Raw genomic sequence first — 21,155 nt, 5'->3', positions numbered from 1 at the left:
TTGTTAGTGGGCTGTAGCCTCAGGCCTTTGCCTCTTAATTCTCTGACCCCTCACCTACAGTGCTTGTCATAAAAAAAAGCTAGCTAGCCCATGGATGCAAACAATGTTCTTCCCCAGAAACATAGCAAAACAACATCTGTTTCAGTAGATATAGTTAGCTAACTATATAGCTAGGTGTCATCATCTAAAATAAGACAGTTCTTATTTGACTGGTGGTCAGACCCATCTATGTGAAGCTAGCCACAATAAGGATTTGCCACAATAGTGGATTTTGCGGTTAGCCTTCAAAATAAAAGTATGTCATTGACAGTGAGGAAAATTAATACAAATAGTAGAATTATGCCATAATTGAATAGATCATGCTAAACGAGGTTGGAATGTTATATAAAATGAACAAAATACAATTTGTTAATTTGACAAAAATCTGAAATCACACTGGATGTATTATACTTTAGAATTGCATTGGGAGCATACTTATTTCACTGTACAGCCTTACCTGTGGATTGTGGATCCATGACATGGGGTATCAGTCTACTCAGTGACACCCAGAAAACATTAGCATCATAGCTCTTATTGCGGGACTCTGAAACAACTGTGAATTGGGCCACATTTATTGTCAACCTATGTGTGTTGAACACTATTCCTGAGGAAAAACAATACTGCTTAGATGTTTTGTAGTCTGATAATTCTGAGGAGGACGTTGGGAAAAAATATCTTGAGTAGACTTGAGTAGACTGATACCCCCATTTCATTGATCCCTAATCCTTAGGTAAAGCTGTACAGTGCCATATGAATGTCATTACACATAATAGGCTGACTGGGGAGGGGATTTCACACAGTCACAGTCCCGCGATAAGAGCTACAACACTAATATTTGCATAAACACTTCACAGTGTGTTCTGTGGGTGTCACCGAGTAGACTGATTCCCCATTTCATTGCTTCACATTCCAACCTTGTTTAACATTATCTAGTCTAAATATGGCATGATTCCACCAATTGTAACCTTCTGCATCACTTTCAAAAAGGTACTTTTATTTTGAAGGCAAACTGCAAATTACACTATTGTGCCCAATCCTCATTGTGGCTAGCTTCACAACACATGTTCTGGTCGAGCGTCACTAGCCAGATTAAGTTAGCTTTGGGCAACAGGGTTAAGTAGCTGGCTAGCTATTTATTTTCATGAACTGAAGTTCAATTTCAGTAGGCAAACAACAAGTGGCTACCAAGCTAATACTTACTCACAAGGATTCCTAAATCATTGCTAAGATGAATGAAAATGACTGTAGTTTCTCCTGGTCATTGTTTTCAGGCTGGTGGGATTGGTGCTAGCTAGGTACCAAGCTAAAGCTAGCTACCCCAGAAGTTGCGATCATCCAAATAATGCTTTATTACCAACCCAGTATTGTAAACATATCGTTCGTGGCCGGTGTTTGCTTGTTTGCATTTTGTTAAATTTTTTTGGTGTACAGCTTTGACAGTGCTACTGATGGTATTGGTGGCGTTTGACTTGCACGTGCAAATTCAGAACCCACAACATTCTATAATAGAACTGTGTTGTTCAACGTATCTTTTTTGACACTCAAAAACCCAAATGGCATTCCATAGTATGTTGTGACGCTACTACTGTGTAACTCCGGTAGGGCTACATCTGAAAAATAGTGCACTTGGTGGTGTGTACCGGTGCTCAACCAGTCGTGAAAGCCAACATCACCACGACAGAGAACGGTTGATTGTCAAGGGCAATGAATTCCATTATCTTGGCGTTAATGGATTTCGCCTTTGTGTTGTCTCGCTGAAATGTTCTTACTCTTTCAAATGACTGCTCGACTTGTTGACTGCTCGATCCACACAGCAGACATTGTGGGCAAAATTTTACGTGGCGTCATTACGTCATGTACCTACGTTACGTAGATATGCACGTCAGCTTTGACATCGGTTTTGCACATCGGCGTTAAACTAGACATCAGGCTAATGTTGGCATTTTTAGCTAATATCGGCCTATTCCGATATGTTCACCGATAGATTGTGCATCCCTAATTGTAATGTTTTTAAAATTGTATAGACTGCCTTATTTTCCCTAGACTCCAGGAAGAGTAGCTGGGGTTCATCAAAATAAATACAAATTATACCTCCATTTAGTCTTAGCTTGTAACTTATACAATTATTTGATTTTGGATCACAGGTCAAATGCAGCAATTACATTCAAATGTATTACTTATCAAGAGAAGGAGGGGAGGTAGGGGGACAGGTTTCTTCAACCAAACCCATCTATCCACTCTCTCCCCCCACAACCACATCCCCCATACAAGTGCCATCTGTCAACTTTCAGTAAAAACCACACATGAAGCAAATTTAAACATTGAATTAAACCGATTTAATCAAAGGGCAGTTGAACAAGAGTGAGCAAAGTTTGGTATGAGGGGGATTAAGTAGTTGATTTGGCAACCTGGCAGCATGGCATTGGTGCCAACAGTAAAACAAGTTACCCCAATGTATCCTGGAGAGAAAGAGAGAAAGCAAGGGGCAGTAGAGGAATCATTTGAATTCTGTGAGATGGATGCAATATTTAAACACACAGGTAACAAGTAATTAGTCTGATGTAGACAACCAATGTGAAAGTGTCTAGGGGTGTTCTCTCGGTAATACCACACAACATGTGAGAAATTGAGAAACGCATCTTGAGAGCATCGTGCCTAAGAGGTAGTGTAAATAAGGGACTTTCCTTGAAGGATGGGGAAGGAGAAGAGGGTCTCAGCTGAAGTCCAAGAATTCTGATATGTTCTGTCCAATTGTCCCTTAAACAGACCTGCAGGTGTAATCAACCAGCCTACATACCATCTGTGAGTGAACTGTGAGGATTGTCAAGACAGAGAAATAGATAGAGGGAGAGTTAACTGTTCATTTGAGTTTATTTATTCCACTTGCTTTGGCAATATTATCATATGTTTCCCATACCAATAAATCCCCATTGAATTGAGATGGATAATCACTGTTGAGCATTCATGCCATTTAAAATATTGTAAAACTGTTCTAGAGTCATATTGTCTCAGCACAGTAGGGTACAGCATCAGGGTGTTGTAAGAGGCGGTAATACAGGACCTTGAGAGCATCTTGTCCACTGGATAGGGCTGAGTGACTGAACTGTGTGTGTGTTTGATCGAGAGATACTCAGTGGCCAGTTTATTCCGTTCACGAAAATGGTTTGCCTCTACAGATAGCGAGTCACGTGGACGCGGCTTGCTATATAAAGCAGGCAGACTGTCATCGAGGCATTCAGTTACTGTTCAACTGAATGTTAGAATGGGCAAAACGAGTGACCTGAGCGACTTTGAGTGTGGTATGATCAGCGGTTCCAGTTTCTCAGAAACACTCGGCCTCCTGGGCTCTTCACGCACCACAGTGTCTAGGGTTGACTGAGAATGGTGCGACAAACATCCAGTCAGCGGCAGTCCTGTGGGTGAAAACTGCTTGTTGATGAGAGAGGTCTAAGGAGAATGGCCAGAATCGTGCAAGCTAACAGGCAGGCCACAAACCGGCAAATAACGGTGCAGTACAACAGTGGTGTGCAGAATGACATCTCGGATCGCACAACTCATCGGTACTTGTCACGGATGGGCTATTGCAGCAGACAACCACACTGGGTCCACTCTCAGCTGGTTGGTGTGTTTATGGACATATTCAATCACTCCCTATCCCAGTCTGCTGTCCCCACATGCTTCAAGATGGCCAACATTGTTCCTGTACCCAAGAAGGCAAAGATAACTGAACAAAATGACTATCGCCCCGTAGCACTCACTTCTGTCATCATGAAGTGCTTTGAGATACTAGTCAAGGATCATATCACCTTACCTGCCACCCTAGACCTACTTCAGTTTGCATACAGGTCCACAGATGATGCAATCGCTATCACACTGCCCTATCCCATCTGGACAAGAGGAATACCTATGTAAGAATGCTGTTCATTGACTACAGCTCAGCATTAAACACCATAGTACCCTCCAAGCTCATCATTAAGCTTGACGCCCTGGGTCTCAACCACGCCCTGTGCAATTGGGTCTTGAACTTTGACAGGCCGCCCCCAGGTGGTGAAGGTAAGAAACAACATCTCCACTTCGCTGATCCTCAACACTGGGGACCCACAAGGGTGCATGCTCAGCCCCCTCCTGTATTCCCTGTTCAACCATGACTGCGTGGCCATGCACGCCTCCAACTCAATCATCAAGTTTGCAGATGACACAACAGTAGTGGGCATGAATACCAACAACGACGAGACAGCCTACAGGGAGGAGGAGAACAACCTCACTCAATGTCAACAAAACAAAGGTGATGATCTTGGACTTCATGAAACAGCAGAGGGAGCACCCCCCTATCCACATTGACAGGAGAGCAGTGCAGGTTGAAAATTAAGATCCTCTGCGTACACATCACGTACCAACTGAAATGGCCCACCCACACAGACAGTGTGGTGAAGAAGGCGCAACAGTGCACAAACTTTTACAGATGCACAATTGAGAGCATCCTGTCGGGCTGTATCCACCGCCTGGTATGGCAACTGCACCGCCCTCAACCGCAAGGCTCTCCAGAAGGTGGTGTGGTCTGCACAACGCATCACCGGGGGCAAACTACCTGCCCTCCAGGACACCTACAGCACCTGATGTCACAGGAAGGCCAAAAAGATAATCAAATCAAATGTATTTATAAAGCCCTTCAACTGATATCAACTGATATCTCAAAGTGCTGTACAGAAACCCAGCCTAAAACCCCAAACAGCAAGCAATGCAGGTGTAGAAGCACGGTGGCTAGGAAAAACTCCCGAGGAAGAAACCTAGAGAGGAACCAGGCTATGAGGGGTGGCCAGTCCTCTTCTGGCTGTGCCAGGTGGAGATTATAACAGAACATGGCCAAGATGTTCAAATGTTCATAGGTGACCAGCAGGGTCAAATAATAATAATCACAGTGGATGTCGAGGGTGCAACAGGTCAGCACCTCAGGAGTAAATGTCAGTTGGATTTTCATAGCCAAGCATTCAGAGTATCTCTACCGCTCCTGCTGTCTAGAGAGTTGAAAACAGCAGGTCTGGGACAGGTAGCACGTCCGGTGAACAGGTCAGGATTCCATAGCTGCAGACAGAACAGTTGAAACTGGAGCAGCAGCACGGCCAGGTGGACTGGGGACAGCAAGGAGTCATCAGGCCAGGTGAGGTGGGGGGGGCTGCTGAGAGAGAGAGAGAGAGATAAAATACACTTAAATTCACACAGGACACCGGATAAGACAGGAGAAGTACTCCAGATATAACAGACTGACCCTAGCCCCCGACACATAAACTACTGCAGCATAAACACTGGAGGCTGAGACCGGAGTGGTCGGGAGACACTGTGGCCCCATCCGACGATACCCCCGGACAGGGCCAAACAGGAAGGATATAACCCCACCCACTTTGCCAAAGTGCAGCCCCCACACCACTAGAGGGATATCTTTATATATATTTATATGTACAAATTCTTATTCCATCCCTAATCAAGGGCAACAACCACCTGAGCCACTGCCTGTTCACCCCGCTACCATCCAGAAGGCGAGGTCAGTACAGGTGCATCAAAGCTGGGACCGAGAGACTGAAAAACAGCTTATATCTCAAGGCCATCAGACAGAGAGGCTGCTGCCTACATACAGATTTGAATCATTGGCCACTTTAATAAATGGATCACTAGTCACTTTAAATAATGCCACTTTAATAATGTTTACATGTCTCATGTATGTGCATCTCATATATATATATATATATATATATATATATACGGTATTTTATACCATCTATTGCATCTTGTCTATGCCGCTCGGTCATCGCTCATCCATATATTTATATGTACATTTTCTTATTCCATCTCTTTAGATTCGTGTGTACTAGGTAGTTGTTTTGGAATTGTTAGATTACTTCTTATATTTGTGTGTACTATGTAGTTGTTGTGGAATTGTTAAATTACTTGTTAGATATTACTGCACTGTCGGAACTAGAAGCACAAACATTTCACTGCACTCACATCTGCTAACCATGCGTATGTGACCAGTAAAATTTGATTTATCTAAAAACAAGAATAAGTGGCTCCAGTGGGCACGCAATCACCAACACTGGACAGTTGAGGAGTGGAAGAAAAAAATCGCCTAAAACAAATCCCGGTTCCATGCTGATGGCAGAGTAAGGATGAGTCCATGGCCCCATCCTGCCTGGTGTCAACAGTACAGGCTGGTGGTGTAATGGTGTAGGGAATGCTTTCCTGGCACACGTTAGGTCCATTAATACCAATTGAACAATGTTTGAACGCCATACCTTGTAGAATCTATGCCCCAAAAAATTCAGGCTGTTCTAGAGGCAAAGGGGGGTCCAACCCGGTACTACTATAGATAGGTGTACCTAATAAAAACTGGCCACTGTGTATGTGTGTAATATATATTTATTTGAGAGTAGGGATTGTGGGGAGTAGGGGAGTGTGGGGGGGAATTAGTACACAAATAATATTAAACTGGTTTCATTTAATTGATCAACACACACACACACAGATGGATCTTAATTTGAACATTTTCTCACAGCAGGAAAATAATCCTGCAGGAACAGTTTATTGCGTGGATTATAATTATATATTTTTGTAAAGTTTGATACATTTTTTGTTAGGGGAAATCAAGTCTTACAGTGGAGGAAAGTGGAGGAAATGTCCAGCAACAACAGGGTGATCAAATTACAGATCCTACACCTGTATACATTCAGAGAAGTATAGCTTACATCTGCCTTACAGTGAACAGGAAAGGATTTTGGTGAAGTATACCCATAACAATAAAAAGGCTGATTTTAACTTACTGTTTTGGCTGATGTAACTACATGAAGTTCATGATGATCAGCTCAGATGCCATACTGTGGTTTTCTCCTGCAGGAACACAGTGCCTGTTGTTCACAACTGTATCTGCCCTCTCCCACCTGCCTTCCATCTTTGAGGACATGTACTGTATTTCCATTGTTAGAGCAGTCACTGGACTATCTTGTCAATATAATACATAATCTTTGCCTTTATGAATTACCACATGTACAAACACTGTTAGTGCCCAATATTAATTACTAAACTAGAATCCTAAATTGAAACTATAACAAAGCACCCTTGGGGCTAGAGAAATGTAACCACTCAAATTTATAGAGCTATGGATGCAAGCACTGACCATCCATGATATCAAATGTATAATTTTAACCATGTCTTGAGGCTATACAGTATACATTTAGGTTGTTTAAAAACATTGACATAACACGTGAGGCATTTATAAGTGGGTATATATATCATAAGGACTTAATTAACATGGTCATCACTAAGGACTTAACATGATCCACACACCCTTGAAGAGTGCACGACAGTGTCTCTTCCCCCTCAGGAGGCTGAAAAGATTTGGGATGGGCCCTCAGATCCTCAAAGTTCTACAGCTGCATCATTGAGAGAATCTTGACTGCTTGGTATGGCAACTGCACTGCTCATGACTGCAAAGCGATACAGAGGGTGGTACGGAGAGCGGATGGCCTAGTACATCACTAGGGCCGAGGTCCCTGCCAACCAGAGGGGTATATTACGATTGAAGCTAGATCTACTCAAGCTTTTATAAATTTAGCAAGCTTCAGTTAGCTTCACGTTCAAGCTTCATCCATACTACGAAGGTGGATATTGATCATGCAGCTGCCGCCAACTCAAGCAAGGTTAAATTGCAGCACTTCTAATAGCCTTTTTCACACCATAGCCTGCTGAATTTGCAAGATAATTTTTCATTTTGGCAATAATGAAAATGTGGCACTGCCTTGCCCCTGGGTTGTGTAAGCATGGTCTCAATGAAGAGTTTGGCGTTCGACATGCAAGCACAGTTACAAGCTTGCTAGAGTTAGCGGCAGTCGTACGAGCAATACCCACCGTCATAGAACAGATGAAACCTGAGCTGGAATGTGAAGATAACTGAAGCTGGCTAGCTTTAGAAAACCCGGAGTATATCTAGCTTCAATCATAGAATACCCTTCAGGTCTGTGGTGGTGAAGCCTGTAGGTATGAATTTGCTGGCTGTCATATTCGGAGATGTCAGCAGGAGAAATCGTTGGCTACTTTTCCTGGCTGCTGGGAACCTTCCAAGGGAAAAGAGGGCATGTGATTTCACGCCACAAGATTTTTTTAAATCCATTCAACCACAGATCACAGGGTCAGTTCCCATGTTCTCCAGGTAATTAGCATCCATTGTGGGCTGTCATCCGAGAGGGACCAGTGACATTTTCACAGGCTATTCTCCCCCATTAAAAGTGGATCAAGCTGGGGATTTAGCAGGACCGCCCGGCCCCCATCACCTTTAATGGAATTAGTCTACTTCACAACCAAGGCAACTGATCCTCAGACAGCTCTGATGGAATTTGAGGCAGGCTATAGTGGGATGGGGACCTTCAGCATCTCTGGTATGGGATTACACCACCGAGGTTATTCTGATATGTGAACCACTTATAAAAATGCAGTTCTGTAGAAAATCCCAACTCTTTTCATATATAACAATTACACTGTGTGGGACAGTTTCAAACACCAAAGTACATGAATGCAAGAGATTGATCAAGAATGTAGCCACTTAGGAAGACAGCTATTTTACCAAGAGGGATTGTAAACCACTCACTCATGCTGACAGATCATGACAAGGCCATTCATCTTGTTTTAGCTGAAGATTACATTTCAGATGCTGTTGTTGAAACTGATCTTCAGTTGCCACAAATATGTTGATAGCACACTTAAACCACTTTCAGGCCTCAAGTGGTTTATTGTGAAGATGGGTCCATGTCCATCTGTTGTGTAGAGCTATCGAGGCACCCAGCTACATGGCTCAATGCCAAATGAATGGGAAAGATAAACAATATAATTTCATCAATTCAGATGCTGCCTATCATTCCCATGCCATTTGGGATGGGGCAGTATATAGATGAGAGATGTGGGTCATCTTCGACATTAGAACACTTTTGAAATCATACATTTAGATTAAGGTTTTGCATGTCGTAGCTTTCCTCAACATACTTTAACACAGATTTCCCAACTGTTAATTTTCTGAATGCCAAACATTACAAAAATAAACAAGGGACCCAAGGCTTACACTTCATAATTAATTTGAAAAGTTTGCCAATGCTACTCCATTAACAGTTAAATCATGATGGATATTAGAATGCCTCACCAGAGCTCATTATACAAAATATAAAAACAAACAAGACAAACAATTAAGCAACCCATAATTGCCTGAACAAAAAGTACTAAATAAGGATATCAGTACATCAGTTAATCTGACTTTAAAAGAACACAGGGAAGATGAGGTCAATCGGGGGACGATGCAGATTCAATAAATACAAAAAGTGGACAGACATTTCAATCAAACTCCATTTGGTCAGTGGAAAGAAAAGCTCCTTTGAAGAGTGGAGGCAAGATCCTGTGGAAAACATTGACTGCGTTTGTAGGCTGTATATTTCAAAGACAAACAACCTGCCTATGAACCTTCATCCAACAGCCACAACTCAAAGGCAGAAGCACACATGGTCTCAGCATAGTCTTCCAGAGTTCAGGGCCTTGTGTACTTTGGCATAATAGTCTGTGGTGTTGGTGCCAGTTGTTGCTGCTGAAAGTAAGTTGGACGTTTGACTCTGGGTTTCCATCGTTTGGGCTTGCTTTTGGATTTGGTGAGCTGCACCACAAAGAAGGACAGCACAACCATGGCTCCCAGGAAGGCAAACATGGGGATGGTCTGGCCCACTTCTGGTTGTAGCGTCCTGGCATTATATCTGGGGAGATGACATGGGTGTCAGGAAGCAGCACATATTAGCATTGTCAAAATGGACAATGACTAGACAAAAAAAACAGATCTCTTAGATATTCAAACAGTTTGTGTGCATTTTACAAACGGACTCAGAACACAGTACCTCTGAAACATGTGCTGTTGAGCAGGTGATAACGCTACTCGGTATGTATTCTCACCTCCAGGGATGTCCCAGGCTCCACTCTCCCCAGGAGACAGAGGCCGGACCTGAGGTCTGTAGTTTCTGATGTTGGGCAGCACCACTTTGTCCATGTCAATAGATAGCAGCTTCTGGTGCTTCCATAGGTTACTGTGTAACAAAGGCATGGATGCACATTACGACACTTACTTATCAATATGGAAATTAACAGTTGAGTGTATTCAAAATAATCTCCCCATATGTTTGATAGAAAATGAAAGGAAATGCAGGAGATGGAAATGAACAAAGGAATAACACTTCAGGGGGTAGGAACATTGTTACATGGCTTAGAGAATCGGCACACACCTGGGTGCCGTTTCGTTAAGTGGCTGTGGCTTGGACCATGACAGGTGAGGGAAGGCAGGGAGTGGGCGTGGCTTTGGGTCTCCCAGGTGAGCCTCCAATACCCTTGAATACCGATATAAATGATTACCTGGAGGAGGATAGCTACTAAGTGTGTAAAGCTGAAACAAGTGCTGAGCTGGATATGTTTGAAGGCTTTCTCTTACCCTCCAGTCTCTCTGGCAGGGGGCGGTCGGAGCTAGCAGGAGGAGCCACCCTGCTCTTGGAGTGGGTGAGACTGGGAGGTGTCAAGCTGCAGGAGAGCATCCAGTAGCCAGAAACAATCTATGGGACACACACACACACAACGGTCAAAACCACACCAACTGATCATTTAAGATAAGTTTAAATCATTACATTTTCAATAACTGACAGTTTCTCAGATATGGTTTTAGATATCTGAAAATGCAGGTGGGGTCTCTACCTTTCTGCCTGTGACTGTCATCTATACAGTGAGTCTCTGTAAAGGGCTATCCGACCTCCCCCTTCAGACAGTGTTTGGTACATTCCCAGTATGGGAACACCCTCCACAATCGCAGTCTCCTGCTTCAAGACCTCCAGCCCTTAGGAAGAAAAAGAAAGAGGGGGGGTGAATATGTGAGAAAGACAAGAAGAGAAACATGAGAATATACAGCAACATCTCCATGGTAACAGCTGTCAGGTGGAAGTGGGTGTTTGCAATACCTTGATCCTTTAGGGTCTTGGAAATCACAATCCCATCTTCTGGAAACTTTGCAATACTGCAGCCTGATGCATAGTACAATGAGGAGACAGACGAGTTTAAACATTACACTAAATAATATAACATTTATTAATCCATCTAACCTTGATTCATTTTCTAGATTTACACACAAATGAGTGGCACAGCGAGTGAATGAGGGTGTGTGAGCGCGTGTGTGTTCTTACTGTCATGGTCTGCCATGGTGAAGTCTCCCTCAGAGCCCATCACTGAAGGCCATCGCCCATACAGAGATCAGATCATTCAGAGCTGGCACGTTGGCGCCCCCTGTGTCTGGCATCCACCATTGCCTGAGGAGAACATATTCAACCCATGAGAGGGGATACAAATGAAAGGCCAATTTTAAAACAGATGGGTTGGCTGACGTCACAAACGATGTGCACACATCGATGGGGCAGTGTGTTGCTATGATTCTGGATGGTCAGATAGCTAGCAACAATGACAAGAAGCTGCCATTGGGGGAATCGTAGATGGCTCATTTCAGCTCGTCTCGTTATTGATACCATGTCTTGTTTTGACTGATGTCATGGCTATGCTAATATGCTGGGCATCGGCACACATTTCAGCAAATAAACGCCTGTTTCAAATAAACGCTGCGTCTAAATTAATTGTTTGAGGTTACCATAGACATAGTTCTGAAGCGAGAAATCTGGGGTATATGATAAGGCAGCCTAGTCTTTGCAAGTCAGATCTGCGATGGATTTCTTATGTTTATACTGGTCCTACTAAATCACAATAAAGTGTGGTAGTCTAACATTTTTATTAAGCAAAAACTGTGTGCATTAAGGAAATGGACGCCTGGTTTAGTTCCTCGGCAGTAGGTGACTCCTGAGATTGACGGCTTTCTCGCGCCTGATTTTACACCCCATCAGCACTGGCATTCGAACCGGCAACCCTCTGGTTGATGTCCCACTCTAACCTCGAAGCTACCGCCATCCCCTATTGACACAGGCTATGCTGAGGCTTGACGCCCTGTCTGTCCTTTGATGTTTTAATGAGGACTATAGGAGAGAGATTCAGAGAAGATACAAAGTGGTGTTATAATACCTACCTGGTGTTTTCATCGTAGAACTTGACCTTCCTCATGACAGAAATGTTGTACCAGTCACTGAAGACGATGAGAGACAGTCCCTTAACCAAGCTGTGGCGAGACATTGATATCTCCTCTGGAAAGTACTCCTCTTCACTGTCCACCATCAATGTCCCTAAACACACACAGGAAATGTCAGCCCGAGACCAGATACAGAAAAACATGCTCTGCTATGCATGCGTAGGCACTGGAACTATTGCTGTAAGCAATGACAGCATGATAAGCCATTCATTCATGTGCTGCACCCCCATATCCCGCTCTAAAATATGTTAGATCACAGTCAACTGACAAAAATAGCAAACATATTCTCACCATATTGATTAGCATCAAAGCAGGTGATGGGTGCACCCAGAACCTCCACAAAATAACCCATACTCCTCAGGTGCTGGTACATATCCCTGAAGTTGGTGTGAATGTGATCTCCATTCCTACAAATTATTCAGACAAGACACCAATCACAAAAAAAAGCAATGATTGTAAAGGGGAAAAAGGTCTGGCTTGCTCTTATATGGCACCCTCTATAGGCACGTTTTAAGAGTTGCACTGCAATGACCCCAAACAGCCTAATCTTCTCTTAAAACTAAACAGTGATACAGAGCTAAATAGTTGCCCAAAGAACTCACCAGTCCAGTGGGTCATTCTTCATGCGCAGGTTCTCTCGAGGGAAGTAGCCAGGCGGATAGCGCAGGTTGTGGTACTGGTCCCACGGAACCCTCTTACTACGAAGAGGAGTGGGCACTATCTTTACCTTGACTGGCAATTTAACCGTAGAGGTCATCTCCCCATCCACCTCAGACTGAGGAATTAAACAACAATGAGGGTCAGAACATTGAACCATTGACCCAGGATACAGCAAGCTACTTTGCTAGTAGGTAGCTTGCTAACTCTAACCCTAACAGTAGTATCTAAATATTGTGCCCTCTGGTTATAAATCTACATTAGAGGATGGCAATGTGAGATTACAGAAATAACATAAAAATAAAAGTGAATGGTGAGATACGGTAACTACGCGAAACATATCCTGGTTATTACTCACATTATTCCCAACAGGCGAAGACACGGTCACCATCACATGACCCTGGGCAATCCCCTCCCATGATGCAGATTTCTTGGCGACAGAGATGGAGACTGCCAGGTATCCAGCCCAGGGTCAGAGGACTGGCGAATAGGAGACTGCCACATCAATGTGGTCACCATTCTGTGATAGGTAAGGCTGCCAGATGGGCTGGAGAGCACAAGAAAGGAAAATGTCAACAAACGGGAGGATGACACACAAAAAAAAAAATAAACACAGCATGTCAGATCAATTTATATTATTTATGTTTTGACATGAGACCTAAAGCCTTCAATACAAAAGTACCTTGTCCAAAATCCTGCCCGTCACACCCATGCCATTGAGGATGGTGACGTTGACGATGGTGGGCATGCCACCGTAGTAGATGGGCTGGGAGCAGTAAGGCCACATGTAGGGACACTCAGTCAGGTCAATGTAGCTGGGACTGAGACTAAAGACAAACAGGATCAAATCAACATGATCAGGTCAGAGTTATGAAAGAGGACCGCTGGACATTGCTAGAACCTTTCAAGTAGTTAAGAGTGAACATATAACAAAGTGAATACTATGTAAAACAAAGTGTATGATGAGCGTGTGGAGTGTGTGCAGTACCTGGCCTGGGGTTTGTAGCTGTTGAGGATCTGGTAGGCTCTGATGAGGTCCAGTTTTCCGTGGCCCTGTACAAACATGTTGACTCCAGGGAGCCTCAGTGCTGAGGCGATCAGAGCCTGCTTCATACTGGCTGGGTTCACCAGCTCTCTGTTCAACACCGTGCTGTAGGAGAGACACAGCTGGGTTAACAACTATTACATTAACTTTGCATTATGTTTCAATGATCAATAAAGATGAGGAATAAAAAGCAGAGCTTCCATCGGACTCAACAGATGATGAGAAAGAGAGGGATGAGGTTTTAGAAACAGACAGACTGCGAGACGGAGATTTAGGTGCAATAAACCCATTTGTAAGAGATGTGAGAATTAAACTCAGTCTGGATCTTAAGAGACAAATGGAAGTGGAGATAAAGGTGAAAGTGTGTCAGCTCTTTCCCTGGATGGAAAGTAGATTGATTCTGTTAAATGTCTGTGTTCTTGTTGTTTTGAAGTGAAGGATATCTATCGATTTCATTTATCCCAAAGGGTCCACAGGAAAAAACAGCATCATCAGACCACTTACACACAGACACAGTCTTTCTGTTAAATTGTAACTGCATCTTGAACCTGAAAACAATTGTTTCAATTCAGCCGATAACTCTTAGTCTGTCACTAACACTGCGAATGAGGTGTTCATGGTCTCTTAAAGAAATACTGCTGAGTAAGGTGTCTCCTGCAGAACAAGTAGACTAACTTATCAATCAAATGCTTTAATGCTACTATGCCTATACACCAGACTGTAGCATAATGTTTACAGACAAGATGTATGACAACCCATTGAGATGTGTTGTAATGGTAATTATTGAACCAAATAAATTGAGTGAACTGCTGGCAGACTATAGAAGAATGTTCACCATTAGCCATGTTTCAGCATTTCAGTAGAAACGAATAATGCCTCTGGTAGGTAATGCAGCAGCCACTTCTTGTTAGAGTATGTTCTGAAGTTATTCTGCTCACAGATAAAAAGCAGCAACATCTCTCACAAAGCAAAGTCTGACCATGAATAATATATTGTGTATGTGTGAGTGAGTGAGTGAGTGAGTGAGTGAGTGAGTGAGTGAGTGAGTGAGTGAGTGAGTGAGTGAGTGAGTGAGTGAGTGAGTGAGTTGTGGAGAAAGTGGGGGAGTGCTAAGAGCATGCGGGAGGGAGGGGCCAGGGGAAAAGAAGTGTAGACAGCCAGGCAAGGAACAAGAGACAGACTTTTTCACACACACACGAACATAAATTCACCTGTTAAGGTACAGATTGTGAGAACTCACCTCACCAGTGGGGTCACAGCGCCTGCCACCACAGGTGATGCTACGCTGGTTCCTGAGAGAGAGCGGCAGCCCTCCTTCATCCCTGAGCCCCTCACCCCAGAGCCATAGGTCACAATGTCAGGCTTCACTCTGCCATACCCCCCAGGCAGCTCCTAAAACAGCAGGCAGAGAGAATCATGTTGAATAAAGAGTATAGGGGAAAGAGAGAACATGGGAGAAAGAGACACTTGCAGCGAAGCCGCTCAACATTTACATTAAGTCATCTAACAGACTCCCATCCAGAGCGACCCACAGAAGCAACGCCCTGCTTAAGGGCACGTCAACAAATCTCCCACAAGGTCAAAAACCTTCCTCAAGCTCCCAACCGCCAGGCCACCAGCCCTCCAAGATCCCCCCCACAGTTCCCTGAGAGCTGCCCCTCAACCATCTGAGACCCCCCCGAAAACAAAATCATAATAAAATAATTCCATTCTCCATATGTGCACGTTTGAATGCATGTGTACACGCGTACAAACACTTGCGCGGCATCAGCCTCAGGCAAACAGGCATTAGATTAGTGTCATTCAAACTTTTTTTTTCATACATTTAAAAAAAAAAAAACATATCTTTGACCGTCATTCTAACTCCACTCCCACTTGTCTCCAAATCCACATCCCAACCCTCAGCTTCCCTCAGCCCATCCCACCAATCTCTGCTGGCCACCCTCTTCAGATTTTCATACATCTTTCAACTATGCTGTGATGTTTAACATACAATTTGAATCTATTGAATAGTATCCACAGATTGCGAGTTGAAGATAAATACTTTTACTTAGACCGCAGCAGTCTAAGTTACTGCAGACCCGGGTTCGATCCCAGGCTGTGTCACAGCTGGCCGTGCCTGGGAGACCCATGAGGCAGTGCACAATTGGCCCAGCGTCATCCGGGTTAGGGGAGGGTTTGGCCGACCGGGATGTCCTTGTCCCATCACGCTCTAGCGACTCCTTTTAGCGGGCCAGGTGCATGCACGCTGAACTCGGTCACCAGTTGTACTGTGTTTCCTCGGCTGCGGCTGGCTTCTGGGTTAAGTGAGCACTGTGTCAAGAAGCAGTGCAGCTTGGTAGGGTTGTGTTTCGGAGGACGCCTGGCTTTCGACCTTCACCTCTCCCGAGTCCGTGCGGGAGCTGCAGCAATGGGACAAGACTAACTACCAATTGGATATCACGAAATTGGGGAGAAAAAAGGAGTAAAATTAAATAGAGTATTAGTATATTGGTATTTGACTGACCAGGTCTCTCCAGATCTCACAACAAAGCTATTTCTAGGGTCAATTACCAATACAGACCAGAAACAGTCTACCTGAGGGCAAGACCATAACAAATCTATTGATTCTGTATCCTCACAACAAAATCTGCAGAGCTGCGATGATATGCCCCAAATGTTCAACATTTTGTTGGTAGCAAGAATTCTGTACAATCATTTTAGCTGAAAAGCACAGTCTTGAATCTTACGTTGTTTTATACATCAACTCATACATCCTGTATCATGGAATATCTACATCAAAAATCTCTTCCCAACTATTTCGCAATCTGTATGGCACAGCTGTCAACATCCTGGTCCTCAAATGAAACTGGTATACTTTCCTATTTTTATTCCTCTGCCAGTTTTGATCCTTTATATTGGACAGACCAGTTCCCTTCTAGGTAATGCTGTCATCAATTGGTTGTAATCTTAAGCAGACCATCCCATACAATTCTGATAACTCCATGAAAGACATAACTCCCCATCCCAATTTACAATATCTTTTTTTTTTTTTTTTAAATAGCTTTTAAAACATATTTTCCATAAATAGAGCTCTTTTATCAACCAGCACATTTGAGTTCAACCAAACATTTGTTGTAATATTTGTTTATCTTTTCAGGGGGATGAAATTGAAACCAGCTCTGCAATGCTTGTTTGAAAAAGGTTTAATTTTCAATTAATCGAAAATGAGACATAGCAATCTGCACAAAGGCATGAAGGCAATTTGTAAACAATGGATGAGCTTTTCTTAGTAATCTAAGAAAAGAGAACCATTTAGGCTTCATTTAAAACTTTTGTATAAGTGAAACTTTAATATTAAGGTTTAGTGCTTTTTATATTTAATAATCTTAACCCACCCAGTTCATATTCATTATATAGATGGGCACGCTTTATCTTGTCTGGTTTAGCGTCCCAGACAAAGCAAAATATTTTTTGCTCATATTATTTGAAAAACGAATGATCAGGAGTAGGCAGCGCCGTAAGTAAACTGAGATATGACAATGTTTGCATTCCTCATTTATATGTCCCACAAAAAAAAGGTTAGGGAGTGCCATATGCTGCCATACGGTCTGAACACATCCAATTACTCTCAGTGTTTTCTTATGGCTGAGTGTCAGAGACGCAGGGTTAGATGTCTAGTGTGGAACTGATAATAGGTAGGCTGGGGAACAGAGTTCAGTTTACTATTACTATGAAAGGTAAGAGTACACAGATAGACATTTGAGAGGTTATGCTGTGAGTGAGACGTACCCATGTAGTCATCCCCCGCGAGGAGAACCTGGCAATGTTGTCCTCAAAATCTATCCCACCGACCCCAATCACATCCATCTGATCCGCTGGATTGTTCAGGGGGCTAGGATACGTATGGAATTGAAAATGTATGTAAAATAATAATTACATCTTGGCTTTCCTTTAAACTAATCTGTATCTTGTAATAATCAATGCTACGCCCTTTTGACCACCACACCTCCTCTAGGTGTGAGAACACACCCATATAGTGGTCCATCGTTCCCAATGGCAGAGACCATGATCACTCTGTTAGCAGTCAGCTCCCAAACCTGGCACACACAAACACACATTTTCAGCAAAATAAACTTTTAGAAAAGTAAATCAGTTTAAATGCTTTTGGGATTCTTTATTATTCACCTTATCAACAAAGGGGTGGTCCATGAAGTCTGGACCGCCGATGCTGAGGTTTAAGACATCAATCTTCTTCAGAATGGCATAGTTAAAGGCATCCAGGAACCAAGAGGTGTAGGAGACCTGATTGTTGGTGAACACTCTGAACATGTGAAACTCAGAGTCAGGGGCAAAGCCCTGGCACTCTCGCATGCTGGCAATGACCCCTGCCACAAAAGTACCATGTCCCAGCCCTGGAGAGAGAAGGACGAGACCAAACGTAGTGTCAATGGCCACAGCACAGAAACAGATCACATTACTAAAGCACAAGGAGAGGAGAGGGTTCACTTAGTACCCATGATCCTACCATCATCAAGTGTCTTTTCATTGGTCCAGTTGGTTCTCTCCTTCACGTTTTTAAAATGTGGATGTTTTTCGATGAGTCCTGTGTCAAAAACAGCCACCTTCACTTCGGAATCTACACAGAGAATACGGACAGTTAGAATAAACCAGAAAATAAATGTACACAAACTACAACATGTACACAAGACACGTTAATGTAAACGACCACAAACACACCCATTCAACTGTTTACACACAACCTGTTATTAACCAGACAGACACAGTGCCCCCTGCTGTCTGTCCTCACCGGTGTGTCCCATCTGCCAGAGGACATCAGCCTGGGCCACGTGTCGGGGGATGGCTCTCAGTAGCCTCGGGCTGGAGTGGCGGCCCGTGGCATGCCAGAAGCCCGGGGCCAGAGACAGGCTAGTCCGACGCAGCAGCCGGGATGACTGCCACTTCTGGGTCCAGCGGGTGTCGTTATTGCAGGGTTCCCCGGGGTCCGGCGCTGACGGGCAGGGATGACAAGAGAGGAAAACGTCAAGAACAATCGTTGCTGAAATAGACAGGAGTGAAAAACAAACATTCAGTCATACATTGGTAGTGTGCGCACAATATTGAGAGAAATTCATAGCTCCCCAATGTGATATGAAATCTCTATTCTGCATACAGTGAAGTAACCTCTTTCGTTCTCATTTAAAATAATCTGCATGTTAACGAGCTACTGAATTTAGTTAATCATGAAGAATACATTAGCTCATTGAACTTGACTGGGTTCCAAATGAAACAGCACTCTGTGACCAGACCATTACAATATTCAGAGACAAGATATAGGAGATGGTGGTGGGTGACTAACAAGCACCACTGACCTAATCATGTGAAATGGCCCTATTGCAGTAACAGTCTTCAGTGACACTGACACTGACAGAGCTGCTGATGTCTCCACTATGAAGTGTAATTATTTTACACTCTATTCTCTTAGTCACTCTAACAGATGATGATACCGCCACTGCCTGCTCATAAGTATTACCATCTCTAAATGGATCCAGGAGGTCAACCTGTGGAGATAACTTTAGTCTGATTAATATCAATGGAATAAAACATCACTGAAAACTATGAAATGGTTCATCAACTCGCATCACGCAAGGAGAGCACTGTGATTTTTAAGTGCACTCCTCTTCCATCAAGTTCATTTTAAATGTCCCCTTTCAATTAAATCATGTTTAAATTGGTGGCAGTTAGTGGTACTGGTGTTGGTTTGTAGTGCAGCATGGTCATTGTGGTGGTGAGTGATTCCTGCACTACAGATGCAGACTAGGTGGTTGGAGGAGGACGACTATTTAGGGCTCTGGGGTGGAGGGGGCTCCAATGTGCCCAGACACAGCACTCTCATTCCAACCCAGGTCCTGAGAGGAGTTTCTACCAACCACCGGGCACACACAGTGCTCTGGAGCTGCATGATATATGATCCCTGCTAAACGTCTAACATGTCCAAACACAGTGACAGAACAGAGCACTGAAACTGCCTGGAGCACTGAAACAAAAGCACACTGACCAAACTAAAGCTACTGTGTAGCAGAGATAAAAGAAGCACCAATTTACCTCTGACTGAAAGGAGTCTGTGTGTATGGGAGCAGTTTGGTGAGTGGACATGTGAGATCAAACAGTTTCATGGCACGGTTTCAAGTGAGGGACAATAACATGGTGAGTTTACCAGGGGGAAAGACTTGGGGGGGTGATCAAACACAGAAAAACATGACCGGAGATTACTTGTTGGTTATTACTGCATTGTCGGAACTAGAAGCACAAGCATTTCGCTACACTCACATTAACATCTGCTAACCATGTGTATGTGACAAATAAAATTTGATTTGATTTGGGGGCAGCTATACGACTTGACACACGTGGGATATGGGGACAGTCCATATGACAAAGCGTAAAGTATGTGGATCAGTTAAAACAAGAAAAGCAGGGCTGAGTGGAGATGGAGACTCACAGTCAGGCATATACTTGAGTGTGCGGAACACCTTGCGCTGGGGCGTAACCCTCTTTATGTAGGGGTGGTCCTCCAGGGTGAGCAGGCTGCTGTGAGAGGCCTGGCGGATCTGCACCACTTCAAAGTCACTGGGGAAGTCACTGGCTGGGTTCTCCCGGAGCACGATGCCCCAGTCCAGGGCCTCGGCGCTCCGCAGAGCACTACTGATGAAGTGACTGATTCTCTTGTTTCTAGAAAAAAAAAATGCCCAGTTACATCTCTGGGCTGGTACAGGACACAATAGTGCAGCATTATACTAGCAGTTCCTATGCTATCACTTAATTGCAATAGGGAAATATAAAGCCCTTTTACATTTGACTGACAAACAACTTTAATAACATCTAACTAGACTACACAGTTCTTGAGAATTAACACTAACCATTGAGCAAAAGCAAATAACCAAAACAGTGAAATAAAAGTCCATAAGAACAGCAATGGATGACAAAAGGAGGCCTAGAATCAAATCATACTGAATAACTTTGTTAGCTACATTGTGCCATTGTCAGTGTACAATTGCAAAGACCCCTTAGGTGTGGTACCAATGCAGCTTAACTTTCATGAATTTAGTACGAATGTGTTGGCAGAGACAAAACTACAAGCCAATTCTTTATTGACTCTGTAGAAGGCCCGTCACATGATCTGGACCGCTTAGCCCGACCACTCTGTCATGATGACCCCTCGCCCTGCTTCACAATGCACTGCTCTCACTGGGTCAT

General features: G+C 43.6%; 1 pseudogene; it reads right to left on the bottom strand.

The window, feature by feature from the left end:
• Nucleotides 1-9,588: 9,588 nt before the first annotated feature.
• On the bottom strand, nucleotides 9,589-21,155 carry LOC120065833 (annotated as a pseudogene).

This window comes from Salvelinus namaycush, chromosome 21 (genome assembly GCF_016432855.1).
Source record: "Salvelinus namaycush isolate Seneca chromosome 21, SaNama_1.0, whole genome shotgun sequence".
In the NCBI taxonomy this organism is placed as follows: Eukaryota; Metazoa; Chordata; class Actinopteri; order Salmoniformes; family Salmonidae; genus Salvelinus; species Salvelinus namaycush.
Note: the sequence above shows the minus strand (reverse complement) of the source record. Positions and strands in the feature narration are given on the sequence as shown.